This window comes from Protopterus annectens, chromosome 5.part0, assembly GCF_019279795.1.
Source record: "Protopterus annectens isolate FY-2018-M chromosome 5.part0, PAN1.0, whole genome shotgun sequence".
In the NCBI taxonomy this organism is placed as follows: domain Eukaryota; kingdom Metazoa; phylum Chordata; order Ceratodontiformes; family Protopteridae; genus Protopterus; species Protopterus annectens.
In genome coordinates, this window is record NC_056735.1 from 1,485,548,848 (window position 1) to 1,485,561,315 (window position 12,468).

Genomic DNA, 12,468 nt, shown 5'->3' on the forward strand with positions numbered 1-12,468 from the left:
GGAACAGGTAGATTTCCATCTGACAGACTGGAGTCTGTTTGAAAGATAGCTCAAGAACCAGTGAATAGTAGAGGGGGAGAGGTTAAGTTCAGTTAGTTTGGAAAGTACCTTAGAATGAGAAACAGTATTGAAAGCTTTAGAGAGGTCGAGAAAGAAGCAAGATAATAGAAGATTTTTGTCCCTGGCCTCAGCAACTGTGTGAGTGAAGGATAGTAGGGCAGTGGACGTGCTATGATTAGGCCTGAAACCATGTTGAGTAGAGGTCAAAAGATCTTCATCTATTAGGTACTTAAGAAGCTGGTTATGAATACATTTTTCAAGGGTTTTGGAAAGTGGACAGAGAATTGCAATGGGTCTGTAGTTAGACAATTCAGTGGAGTTACCTCATTTGTGTAGTGGTATGGTGTAGAAAGATTTCCAGATATCAGGGACAGTGGATTCTTGGATAGAGCTATATACTAGGATTGAGACAGGATAAGCTATGGAGTGGGATGCAAGTTTAAGAAAGGGGGGAGGGAGGTTGTCAGTAGAGTGGGGAGCATAGTTTTAATTTTAGTAGATTGGATTTTATATAAGCAGTAGAGACAGGTTTAAGAGAAAAAGAGGTGTTCTTGTTTGTTATATGTCTGGTACAAAAGTTGTTTTGAGACTGATAAGTTTGAATTAGTTTTGGAATAGATTCAATGAAGTGGTTATTAAGTAAGGTAGCAGTTTCTTTAGGAGTATTTTTAGGATAGGGGTTGGGGGTGGTAGGGTTACCAGGTTAGAATTATGGGTGAATTGGACATTATAGTAGCATTTTTGTTTTTAATAATTTGTTTTTAGAAAGGTTTCAAGGTTCTTTATACTTTTGAAAAAGTGTTGTGGATTTACAGTAAACTCTCAGTTAACCAGCACCCATGGGAATTGGAAGATGCCAGATAACTGTAATTTCTTGTTGCTTCAGAGTTACTATTAAAAATAGGCCTGACTAATACTGTACCGTATACTGTCTGTTTGCACTGGCTTTTTTATAGGAAAAATGGAACGTAAATTAAAAAAAAAAGAATATATGAATATGTTAATGAGATCAGAAAGAGTAAGTTAACTAATGCACTGTTTAATCATATTCAAGAGTGGTCGGGGGCATGAGTTGAAGTTTACGGTTCTTGGAAAGTCACACTGAACCCAAGAGGAGGACCATGGTCTTTAAATATGGAGAAGAAAAAAATATATTGACAACTGTGGCTTAACACAGGGGGCTTGCCTGGGTTGAATGAAATTTTTTCAGTTACCTGCCTTTTAAAATTAAAGACACATATGAGATAGCATATTTAGATTCATAGGTTCATAGATAAGTACTAAGCTAACTGTCCTTGTGAACCATTTTAAACCTAGCCAATTATCTCTTGGAAGACTCGAATGCTGCACCATGTATTTGTAAGGCAAGCACCTTAACCATTAGGCCACCCTCCCAACCCCTACTTTATCCATGATGTATTTTCAATAGTTAGACATGGATTGTATGTTATAATGGTGAAAACTCAGCTTTTGTTATATTGTAATTTTCATTTTCACACATACTTTGTGGGTTTCAGTGTTTTATGGAATGTTTTATTATGTAATTTTGCAATGGAATAGAGCTGAATGGATGCTTGGCAGTCATGTCACTTGTTGGGTTCCTTTAAATAAGTTGTAATGAAAATGATGTTTTATCTGAAGAAGTCTTTTATGGTACAAGATGAAAGCACTTATCTATTATCAATAAATGGTAAAGTGACGAGCATTGTGTTTCGTGCTGTTTTATTAAGTTTGTTTTTTTAGTTTATTCATCTATGATTCTGTATCATAGCTCAAAAAATCATTTCCTTAGTTATACCAATTTGCCCACCCAGTATTTCTGTTAGAGTAGTCTGCAGGGAATTTTTAAAGTCTGTCAACTCATTACACTCCCAAAAAATATGTTTCCATGTACCTCTTTCTTTTCCATTATACTTCCAACATGTGCAAACTACTTGAGGAAAAATTATTTGGAGTCTGAGATATAAAAATACTTAGCAAACACTTCTAAGCAAAGATCTTAAATTGATTCCTATAGTTAGCATGCAATATTTTATATACCCTGCTAATTATCCCTTTTTTAACAGCATCTTCTGTTCTAGATTCTACTAAAAACTCTACCAGTGCTGGTCTTTCACTTAGGATTCCACTGTATTTCTTTATCTTTGCCTATGCTCTGGCATCAATCCTTGATAAGGAAGGGAATCTCTAGCCTGCAATGCAAATGAATTCATGGCCACTTCTCATTCTGTTACCTTTCCCTCTCTTCTCTAAATATTTGCTCCTAATACCTTGGTTTCTTTACCAGTTTTTTTCCAGTAAATTCAGCCCCACCTCATGCCTGTTGTCTGCACTGCTAATTGCAGTCTTCCCTATTGGCAGACTATCCTTTCTCCATCCCTGTGTTGACTTAGTTCTTAGAAAACTTTCTGCTGCTTTATTAATGTAATAGTCTGTATGGTTATTGTTATTCAACTTGTTTCTGCATCCAAAATCCCATTCTCTCCTTTTTTCTTGAGCTTTCCCCCATTTCATCATCATCCCTTTCCACTTTGAATTATAGCTTTCTGCTTGTACTTTGTATATGAGTCTTAACTGTGTAACCCTAAAATACCCCTTCCAATCACATAATCCCAAACCACCTTTTTCTATTGGAAAGATCAATTTATCCCACTTGACTCTCACCCTCTTACCCTCACAGATTAAATACTTCAAATCTTTATTAATTGCTATCCACAACTTCTCCTCTGGTTAATTAAAATATGCCTGGCCTCTGTATAAAACTAAAGGGACTAAAAGCATTTTTACTTGTATCTTGCTATCCATATCCATAAAACAGAGCTTCCAATTTCTCAGTTTTTGTATTATCTTTTATTTGGTATCTTCCCACATATCCTTATCTGCCATAACAGAAACCTTTTTAATCCATACTCCTAACTACTTCATTTTATCATGTCCCCATAAATATGGGTATTGCTGTACCAATTCATGTGTGGGTAAATAGTTTACAGCTATTGTCTTTGTTTTATCTTTATTAATTTTGTATCCTGAAAAGACTTGAAACTGTCTGAGAATGTTCCACAACACTAAAATGTCCTTTCCTGGTTTTATCAGGTATAAAATAATATAATTTGCAAACAAAGTCAGTTTTCCTTGACTACCATACCGATTATATCCTTGAATTTTTGAGTCCCTTATTTTCTTTTCCAGTGGTTCTAAATATAACACAAATAACAAAGTGGAAGGAGGACACCACTGCCTGATTCCTCTGCTCAAAAATGACTTATCAGGGAGGAACCCCCCACCACACACACACACACACACACACACACACACACACACACACACACACACACACACACACACACACTTTTAATTTTCACATCTGATCCCTCATATATCCTCTTAATCAACCTTATAATTTTATCAGGGAATGCAAACGCTTCCATTGCTCTGCTCATAAAATCCCAGCTTACTCTGTTGAATGCTTTCTCTTCATCAAGACCTACCAACAGCAGTTGCATTTTCTTACATTCTGCTTCCATCTGGATCATCATTGTTCTATTTATGTTGTCAAATATATACCTCCCCTCCACAAAACCACATTAATTAATATCTATCAATTTTGACATCACCTTTGCTATTTTGTTATCTATTATAGACATAAGCACATTATATTCATAGTTTAGAATCGAAATGGGCTTATATGAAGCTGGATGTGATGGATCTTTACCCTCTTTAGGTATTACAGCTACCACTGCTTTCTTCCAGGATGTTGGTGCTTTTCCTCCTTTTAAAATACTGTTAAACAAACCCCTACAGATCTTTATCACTTTCTCCCATCTTAGCTTCCACCGTTCCACAGCAATAACATCTATTCCTGGTGATTTTCCTGTGGATTGGTTATACATCACCATTTTTATCTCATCTCCTTCTATCCTGTTAGTAATTGAGCCTCATCTACCTCTAACCTTGGCATATTTAATTCTTCCATAAACATTTCCATTTGTACCTTTTCTTGATTTCCATATTTCTCTGCTTTATACAGACTTTCATAGAGTTTCAGAAATATTTCTAATACTTCTACAGGATTTCTTCTTATCTTCCTTGTTATAGGCTGCCTAAGCTTGGTGACAGCCCTTTCTACTTTCTGTTGTGCTAAATGTTTTTGCGCTCTATAGTTATTATCAAAAAGCAGTTGCTTAACAACAATCTTTCTAAACTCATGCACATTATTGAGATAATCCCTTATTTTCTGTTTAGCATTGTGCAGTTGCTCCTCTTCTTGTTCTGTGAGATTCCCCCTATTTTGCAATATTTTAACAATTGCCAGTCCCTCTGAATAAATCTTTTTATTCTAAACCATATCTCCCTTTCTTTTATGTCCACCCTATTTTTAATCACCTCTTTAATGTTATCCCACTTCCTAGCTATATTTTCAGAAGAAATTTCTATCTTCTCTAATAGCTCCTGAATAATTTCCACTACCCATTCCTTAAATTCCTCTCTTTTCACCAGTTAGGTGTGAGAGCACCAGTGCTCATTTTTATTTCATTACCCTGTGTTTTTATTTTAGTTATTATTGGCACATGATCTGAAATAATTATTAGGTGCATATCAAGACCTTCAGTTAAATGCACATGTTCCTAAAAAATGTAAATTCTGTCTATCCTAGCCTAGCCCAGTTATTGTACCTTGGGGAAGAAATAATGTGTCAATTCACTCTGAACCCCTAGTACTGAATTCACATCGTCCATGCTAAATATTTTCATAAATTTCTTCAGAAATCTACCCTCCTTTGTTATATTTTCCCTTCTGGGCCCTCAGACACATAATTCCTGTTGCAAATCAAATTCCAATCCCACCTGTTCATAGGTTCAAAGGTGTGTACTAGGCTAATGGCCCTGGAGCTTTTACAAGCCTAGGCTATAGAAGTGCCCTGGCATCGTGCTGCCCGACATTAGTTCCCAGTGCCTCTATCAAGTACAGCCACTGGAGTGATCCCCAGGGGGAACTTTCTATTACCCATCCACTTATCAAGATTTCTCTTGAAGAGGGTCAGCAAGGTGCTGTGCTTGACATGTTTGGGAAGTCTGTTCCAGAGCATGGGAAGTCTCTGGGTGAGGAACCTGTCCCTCCAGCATGCTCTGTTGATTGTGGTAATGAGGTTGAAGGTCTCTGGAGCGTGTGGTGCAAAGAGATTGGGATTTCTTTAGATGTAGCATTTCTAACACAGCTGGGTCAGACATGGCTTTGTAAGTCAAGCAGAAATCTAAGTAGGTGATACTTATTATGTATTTATTTATTTTACACTTGTTAACCGGGAAAGTCCAACTGGACTCAGGTCCATTTTTAGCGGAGGCCCAGGGAGAAAAACTCCATTTCAGTACATGAACAAGCTCTTAAGAAAAGTGGTATTTACATACAAATCAGACAGAACTAACATAGTAACTGTATGACAGTATATAGCACAGAAACATAGTAAAGATATATAGCTCAGAGGTAGTACATTTTATTTTATTTTATTTTATTTTACATTTGTTGACCGGGCTAGTCTAGCTGGATACATGTCCATTTTCAGTAGAGGCCCAGGGAGAAAAGCTCCAAAAAAAAAAAAAACAAAAATAATAGAAAATCCATACATACATTTAAAAAAGTCATAGCAGTTAAAACTTACCAAGAACTAAAAAAGCAGTTGCTACAATTTTTTTTTTTAAATATATAAAAGATACATTAGTCTAAGCAAGGAATAGAACTAGCAGTAATAATCAATGGGTATTGTATTTGAGATACAATATCTATGTATACATGCATTATAGTTATAATAACTTGGTATTTAGATTCTTAAGTCAGAAATTATTAGATATTAGAGTAGTTGTAATTTGAAAGGAGAAACGTTAGTCAGGGTTAGTACAGGAGCAGAGCCAGTGTGTCTTAAAAAAGAGATTTAGATTATTTTTAAAGAGTGGCAGTGACATTTGTGTAGTGAGATCAGTGGGTAGTAAATTCCATAGTTTTCCTACAGAGTTAGAGTACAGGGAATCACCTGCTGAGTGATTGGGTCTTGAAGTATTAATCAGCAGTTTATTGGAGGAACATAGGTTCTTATTGATATTATAAGGTGTAATGATGGTAGAGAGTATAGGGGTGTTGGTGGGCTTATACAGGGCCTTGTGGACAATGGGAAGCTGTAGAAATTGAAGCTGGTTGTGAAATTCTAGCCAGTCTAGTTGTTTTAGATTCAGACAGTGATGGGTTCTGAATGGAGAGCCTGTGGCAAACCTAGCAATATTATTATAGGATGTGGCCAGTTTGTTGAGGTTGTTTTTAGGTAAATTAGTATATATATGGGAGGCATAGAATAGGGTTGAGATTAAGTGGGTTCTGGCTGTAACAGCCCTAGCTATTCGAGTTAGAAAAGGCTTAATTCTGTAAAGGGATCCCAGTTTTTTTTCACTAATTTTATTGTATTGTTAATGTGGATATCAAAGTTGAGGTGGTTGTCAATTGTTATTCCTAAAAGTTTAGTGGTTGGGTCGGGAGAAATTATAGTGCCATCATTTGATAAAAGTGTGAGATCGATGGGAGTTGTTTTTTGGGTTGGAGTGAAAAGTAACAATTTAGTTTTCTTGGGGTTAAGGAGGAGACAGCGGTTTGAAAACCATTGTTCTACAGTATTGAAAGCTTTTTGGGTAAGAGATTTAAGTTCAGTTTCAGAGGTAGCTGTACAAATAATAGTAGAGTCATCTGCATATTGAATGCAGGTGGCATGTGGTATAGCTGTTTGAAGGTCATTAATATAAATGGAAAAAAGGAGTGGGCCTAAAATGGAGCCCTGAGGAACACCGAGGGAGATAGGAAGGTTATTAGATAGTTTATTTTGCCAAAGTACCGCCTCTTGACAGTTGTCAAGGTAAGATTTAAACCAATTCATGGCTTGGGGATCAAATGAGAGGGATTTCAGTATGTGTAGGAGGAGTTGGTGATTAACCATGTCAAAGGCTTTAGATAAATCAATGAAGACTGCAGAGGAAATATTATTTTTGTTGCGGTTTTTGTTAATGGTGTCTGTGAAGGATAGCAGGGCAGTGGTGGTACTGTGGAAAGGTCTGAAACCATATTGACAGTTGGCAAGCAAGTTGTGATGGAGAAGGTGTGAAAGTAATTGCTTATGGATGCATTTTTCCATGATTTTTGCAAGGGGGGGAGATAGCAAAGCTATTGGATGGAAGTTAGAATACTCGTTGGAGTGTCCCCCTTTATGTAGTGGAATGATATGGGAAATTTTCCAGATAGATGGGATAGTTCCTTCATTTATGGTTCTGTTGGTCAGAATAGAGATGGGGTAAGCTATGGCTTTAGCTTCTTTTTGCAGGAATTCTGCTGGGAGTTGGTCAGCTGATGGTGTGGTAGACTTTAATTTTAGGAGAAGGGAACAGGTGAAGGAAGTAGACACTGGATGTAAATGGAAAGGTGGAGGTAGGATAGTGGTAGAAGTTGTTTAGATTTGCAAGAATAATGCAAGATTTTTACATGCATTAGAGGTATGAGTCGTTTACTTCTCTAAGCATTAAATGATTTTCTATACTATATTTTAGATGTAATGCTGATTAAATGTTCCACCTATGTAGGTGGAAATGCATTTTATGAATTTTATGAATTTTAGAGAGAGCATATTGTACGTGAGCCTTTTTTTATATATAATCTTAAAATGTATTATTTCTTTTTTTATATATAATCTTAAAATGTATTATTTCATTTTATTACATTTTTTCTTATTATAGAAGTAATTTAGTGGCTCACGAGTGTAGGTAATGTTTACACAATTATGAGTGTAGGGTCTGTTTAAATATTTGGCGCCTATTCTAATGTTTTAATTGTATGAGAGGCTGCTAATTGGATGTGGGGGTATAAATACCACGTTGCTAGTGAGTATTTGGTTGTTCTGATGAAGGTAACTGATTCAATAAAGTCTTATTGCTTCTACCTTCCTTCGTTTTGGATTTTTCCATTTTGGAACAATTTTTCATCTTTTTTGGCGTCCTATAGATGAGCGGAGTTTTCCTCTACCATTGTACAGTTATTGTGTTTTCTATTTATTTGGCATAGTGGTAGAAGTTGGCAGATTTGAGGTGTCAGGAGAAAGATGGCTAGCAAGATTTTGGATAGCATCAGTGAAAAAAGAATTGAAGGCATTAGCAGTATGTGAGGGATTGTCAGGGTTAGCGCCTAGTGGTTTGGGTGTGATAGATTGGCCTGGGTAAAGAAGTTTGTTAATGCTAGACCAGAATTTTTGTGGTGCATTGTGGTAGGTTTGCTGTGTTTGAAGGTAAAAGTTCTTTTTGTCTAATAGGATGACTTTTTTGGTATTATTTCTGTGTTGTTTAAAGGTTTGGTGATCTGAGGGTGTTTTAGTCGCGTGCCATTTTGCCCAGGATTTATTTCTGAGAAGGATTTTTTGCCTGGTATTATTGGTCAGCCAAGGTGCTGGGTTAGTTTTATATCTAACTGAGCGTGGTGGGGCGTGATGATTCAGGATTGCTAGGAATATTGTATTGAAGTATTCTATGGCTTCATTAAGTGGAAGAAATTTTAATGGTGACCAATTACATTGTTTGAGTTCAGTTTGGAAAAGTTCTGAGTTGAAGTGTTTTTTTGTGCGTATTGTTCTGTAGGAGAGAGGGAAAGTTAGATTGGTCTTATGTCTGATAATATAGGTTGGTGAATGGTCACTGAGGTCATCTGGGAGGGTACCTGCTTTATATGTTTGCTGAGGATTAGTTGTAAGAATCCAGTCCAAGGTACTTTCTTTGTTGTTGGTTCTATTAGTTCTGGTAGGGGAGTTAATTGTTTGTGAAAAGCCATAAAGGTTAATATGTGTGGTTGGGTGTATATTACTACAGGTTATCCAGTCTACATTGAAATCTCCTAGTACTATGGTTTCTTGTGGGAGATTGATTGAAAGCCAGTTAAGGATATTTTCAAGTGTAGTGATGTTATTACCTGGGGGAAGGTATATACAGATAATGTTTATGGACTTATGTGTGTTGATTTGAAGTTTAGTGATAAGTATTTCAGCACTATTGTTTGATGGTGGGTTAACGTTTAGAGTAGTAACCTGAAGTTCTGCTTTATAGAGGATTGCTACCCCTCCTCCCTTTTTGACTGTGCGGTCAAGTCTAATGATATTGTACCCTGGTGGAGTGACTTCATTGTCTTTAACAGTAGGTTTTAGCCAAGTTTCAAATAGGCATAAAATGTCAAATAAGTGAACATCTAAAAGGGCATGAAGTTGAGCAATTTTGTTGCCAATGCTACGTATATATTGAGGTGAGCTACAGATAGTGAGTTAGATGGTTTGGTGGTTGGGTTATTAGTTTTATTTGGGTTGCAGGTTGGAGTGTTAAGGGTATTGTTTGGGCCTGGGTTAGGGTGAATATCCCCATCTAGGATTAAGTGTAGCAGTATAATGTGTTTAGGGATGAGAGGCTTATGATAGAAGTCAATTACTTTTCTAGTGTTCTGGTTGGTATACTTAATAGGAGTTATTCTATGGTATTTGGCAAGTAGATAGCTAGGTTTAGATATAAGGTTAAGAAATGTTGGATAGGTAGTTAATGGTGGTGTGGAAGTATGTTTAGAGGGGAAGAGAAGTGTAGAGTATAGTGGATGTTCGTAGGAGGTTAAGAGATAGGCAGTAGTTAGTGAGGGTAAGAGAGAGAGTAATATAAAGACTTGTAGTTGGTTTAGACATTATACGGGGTAGTTGGTTTAGACATTATATTTGTTTGGGATGTAGGGAGAAAAGTAACTGGCAGAGTACTTTAAGCAGGTAAAGAGAATTATTAAATAGGTGGGGTGCTGTTGCAAGGAGGGTTAAGAGGTGAGGTAAAAGAGGGTGTGATGAGATAGTGGTGTTTGGGGGAGGTAATTATGTAAACAGTTTGATTGGTGTGAATGTGATGTGAGTTTGGCTATGGAGGAATAAATGTAGGAGTACTGGGGGCGGATGGGAATTGGGGGCAGGGTAGGGGAACGGAGTGAGACCGCAGGGTGAACGGAGCAGGAAGAGACACGAGAGTGAATTGTCAGGGGTGACAATCAGTGAGGAATGAAAAATATGCAGGTAAGTCTGAAGGTAAGAGATTATTGAAAACTGTTGAAAGGCTGGCATGAGTAGGTGTGTGTGGGGAGTAGAGTGTAATTAAAGATATTGAAGGTCAAGGGGAGATATAGTAAAATAGACAGTGATAGGAAAACTGGAAAGGGAGTTAGATAAGTATGGATAAGCAAGTGAGAAGAGATAAATAATTCTGAAGCTGAGATAGAGGCGCCACCTAGCGGTCAGTCCCTTTACTACAGTTAAGTAGATCTCCTAAGGGGATGTCAGGCCAGGGAGAGGGGGAGGTAAAACTACTTAGGTATAATGATGGTATGAGCTGAGGGTCCTGGTTTATTTAGAGAGAGAAATTTTGGGGAGGCTTGGCTGCTGGCTAACCTAACAGAGAGGCTTGCCTACCTAGCAATTTCTATAACAAGTTCTTCTCCATACAGTTGTCTAGAAGCTATAACAACACATACTTTCACTGTCTTTTATCAAGGAATGTTCTCCCAGGGTGTTGTTAGGAAAAATCCTAGTGTTTGGTTAAGTTTCTTAGGCGTCCAACTGGATAGATTCAGGTGAATTAGTACAGGGAGGTACAGGAACAGAAGGTTTTACTGTCTTTTATCAAGGAATGTTCTCCCAGGGTGTTGGTAGGAAAAAATCCTAGTGTTTGGTTAAGTTTCTTAGGTGTCCAACTGGGTAGATTCAGGTGAACTAGCACAGGGAGGTACAGGAACAGAAGGTTTCACTGTCGTTTATCAAGGAATGTTCTCCCAGGGTGTTGGTAGGAAAAATCCTAGTGTTTGGTTAAGTTTCTTAGGCATCCAACTGGGTAGAGTCAGGTGAACTAGTACAGGGAGGTACAGGAACAGAAGGTTTCACTGTCTTTTATCAAGGAATGTTCTCCCAGGGTGTTGGTAGGAAAAATCCTAGTGTTTGGTTAAGTTTCTTAGGCATCCAACTGGGTAGATTCAAGTGAACTAGTACATGGAGGTACAGGAACAGAAGGTTTCACTGTCTTTTATCAAGGAATGTTCTCCCAGGGTGTTGGTAGGAAAAATCCTAGTGTTTGGTTAAGTTTCTTAGGTGCCCAACTGGGTAGATTCAGGTGAACTAGTACAGGGAAGTACAGGAACAGAAGGTGTAGGACAAGCTCCAGAGTAGGGTGCAGCAGCCAGATAGGTATGTACATATAGAATATTGCAGACTTATACATAGAATGCATGCAGTTCTTTGTGGACTTGTAGATAAAATAGGTTGTAGTGCTTTCTTATTATGGCAAGATTATAAAATGCCATATATTAAGGACACAGAGAATAGCTGGAGTCTTTTGAGCCTGTCTGTGTAGGACATGTGTTTAATGCCTAAGATCCTCTTCGTGAGATACTTCTGTGGCCTCTCTAGCTGTTGCAGGTGTCTAATGAGGTACATGCCAAATGGGGCATTATACTCAATGATTGGTCTAATGAGGGAAGAGTAGAGAGAGATGAGAGAGATGATGACCTCTTTCTTCCTGGATGCAAATCCATTGGTAATGAGATGTGCCACATAGAAGGACTTTGTGACCACATTGGCAATGTGGTGGTCGAAGGAGAGGTTGCTATCAATCTGCATCCCCAGATCTCTTATAACACCTTCAGTGTTCAGTGGGCTCCCATCAATGTGGTAATTAGTGGAAACTGAGTTTTTACCAAAGGGGATGATGATGCATTTTTGGCGTTAAGCTTAAGGCCATGGTTTCAACACCAGTCATTGGTCTCAGTGAGGCCTTTCTGTAGGATGTCTGCATCACTTGGAGAGTTGATTATGGCTCCCAGCTTGCAGTCATCTGCAAACTTGGTCAGGCAGACGCCCTTTGTGTTGGCCTGGACTTCTGAGAAGTAGATGCTGAGCAGGAGAGGACCCAGGACCGATCCCTGTGGGACTCCACTTGTGACTGGTCGGCAGTCTGACTTGGAGTCTGCTACTTTCACACTGTGTGTTCTGTGAGCCATTTTGCAACCCACCTAGTGATATAGGGGTTGATGCCTAGTTTGGTGAGTTTATCAATAATTTCCAAGTGAGGAATGGTATCAAAGGCCTTGGCCAGATCGAGGTAGGTTGTATGCACTGCCTTACCTTCATCCACAGCCCTGGTGACTGACTCAAAGAAGTCAACCAGGTTGAACAGGCATGATCTCCCTTTTACAAAGCCAAATTGCATGGGGTCTAGAGTTTGGATATTTCCTGTATCTTTGTTAATCAGGTCCATGATGATGCACTCCATAGCTTTACATATCAGACTTGTCAGGCTAATGGGCAGATAATTTACAGGGTCTGTAGTT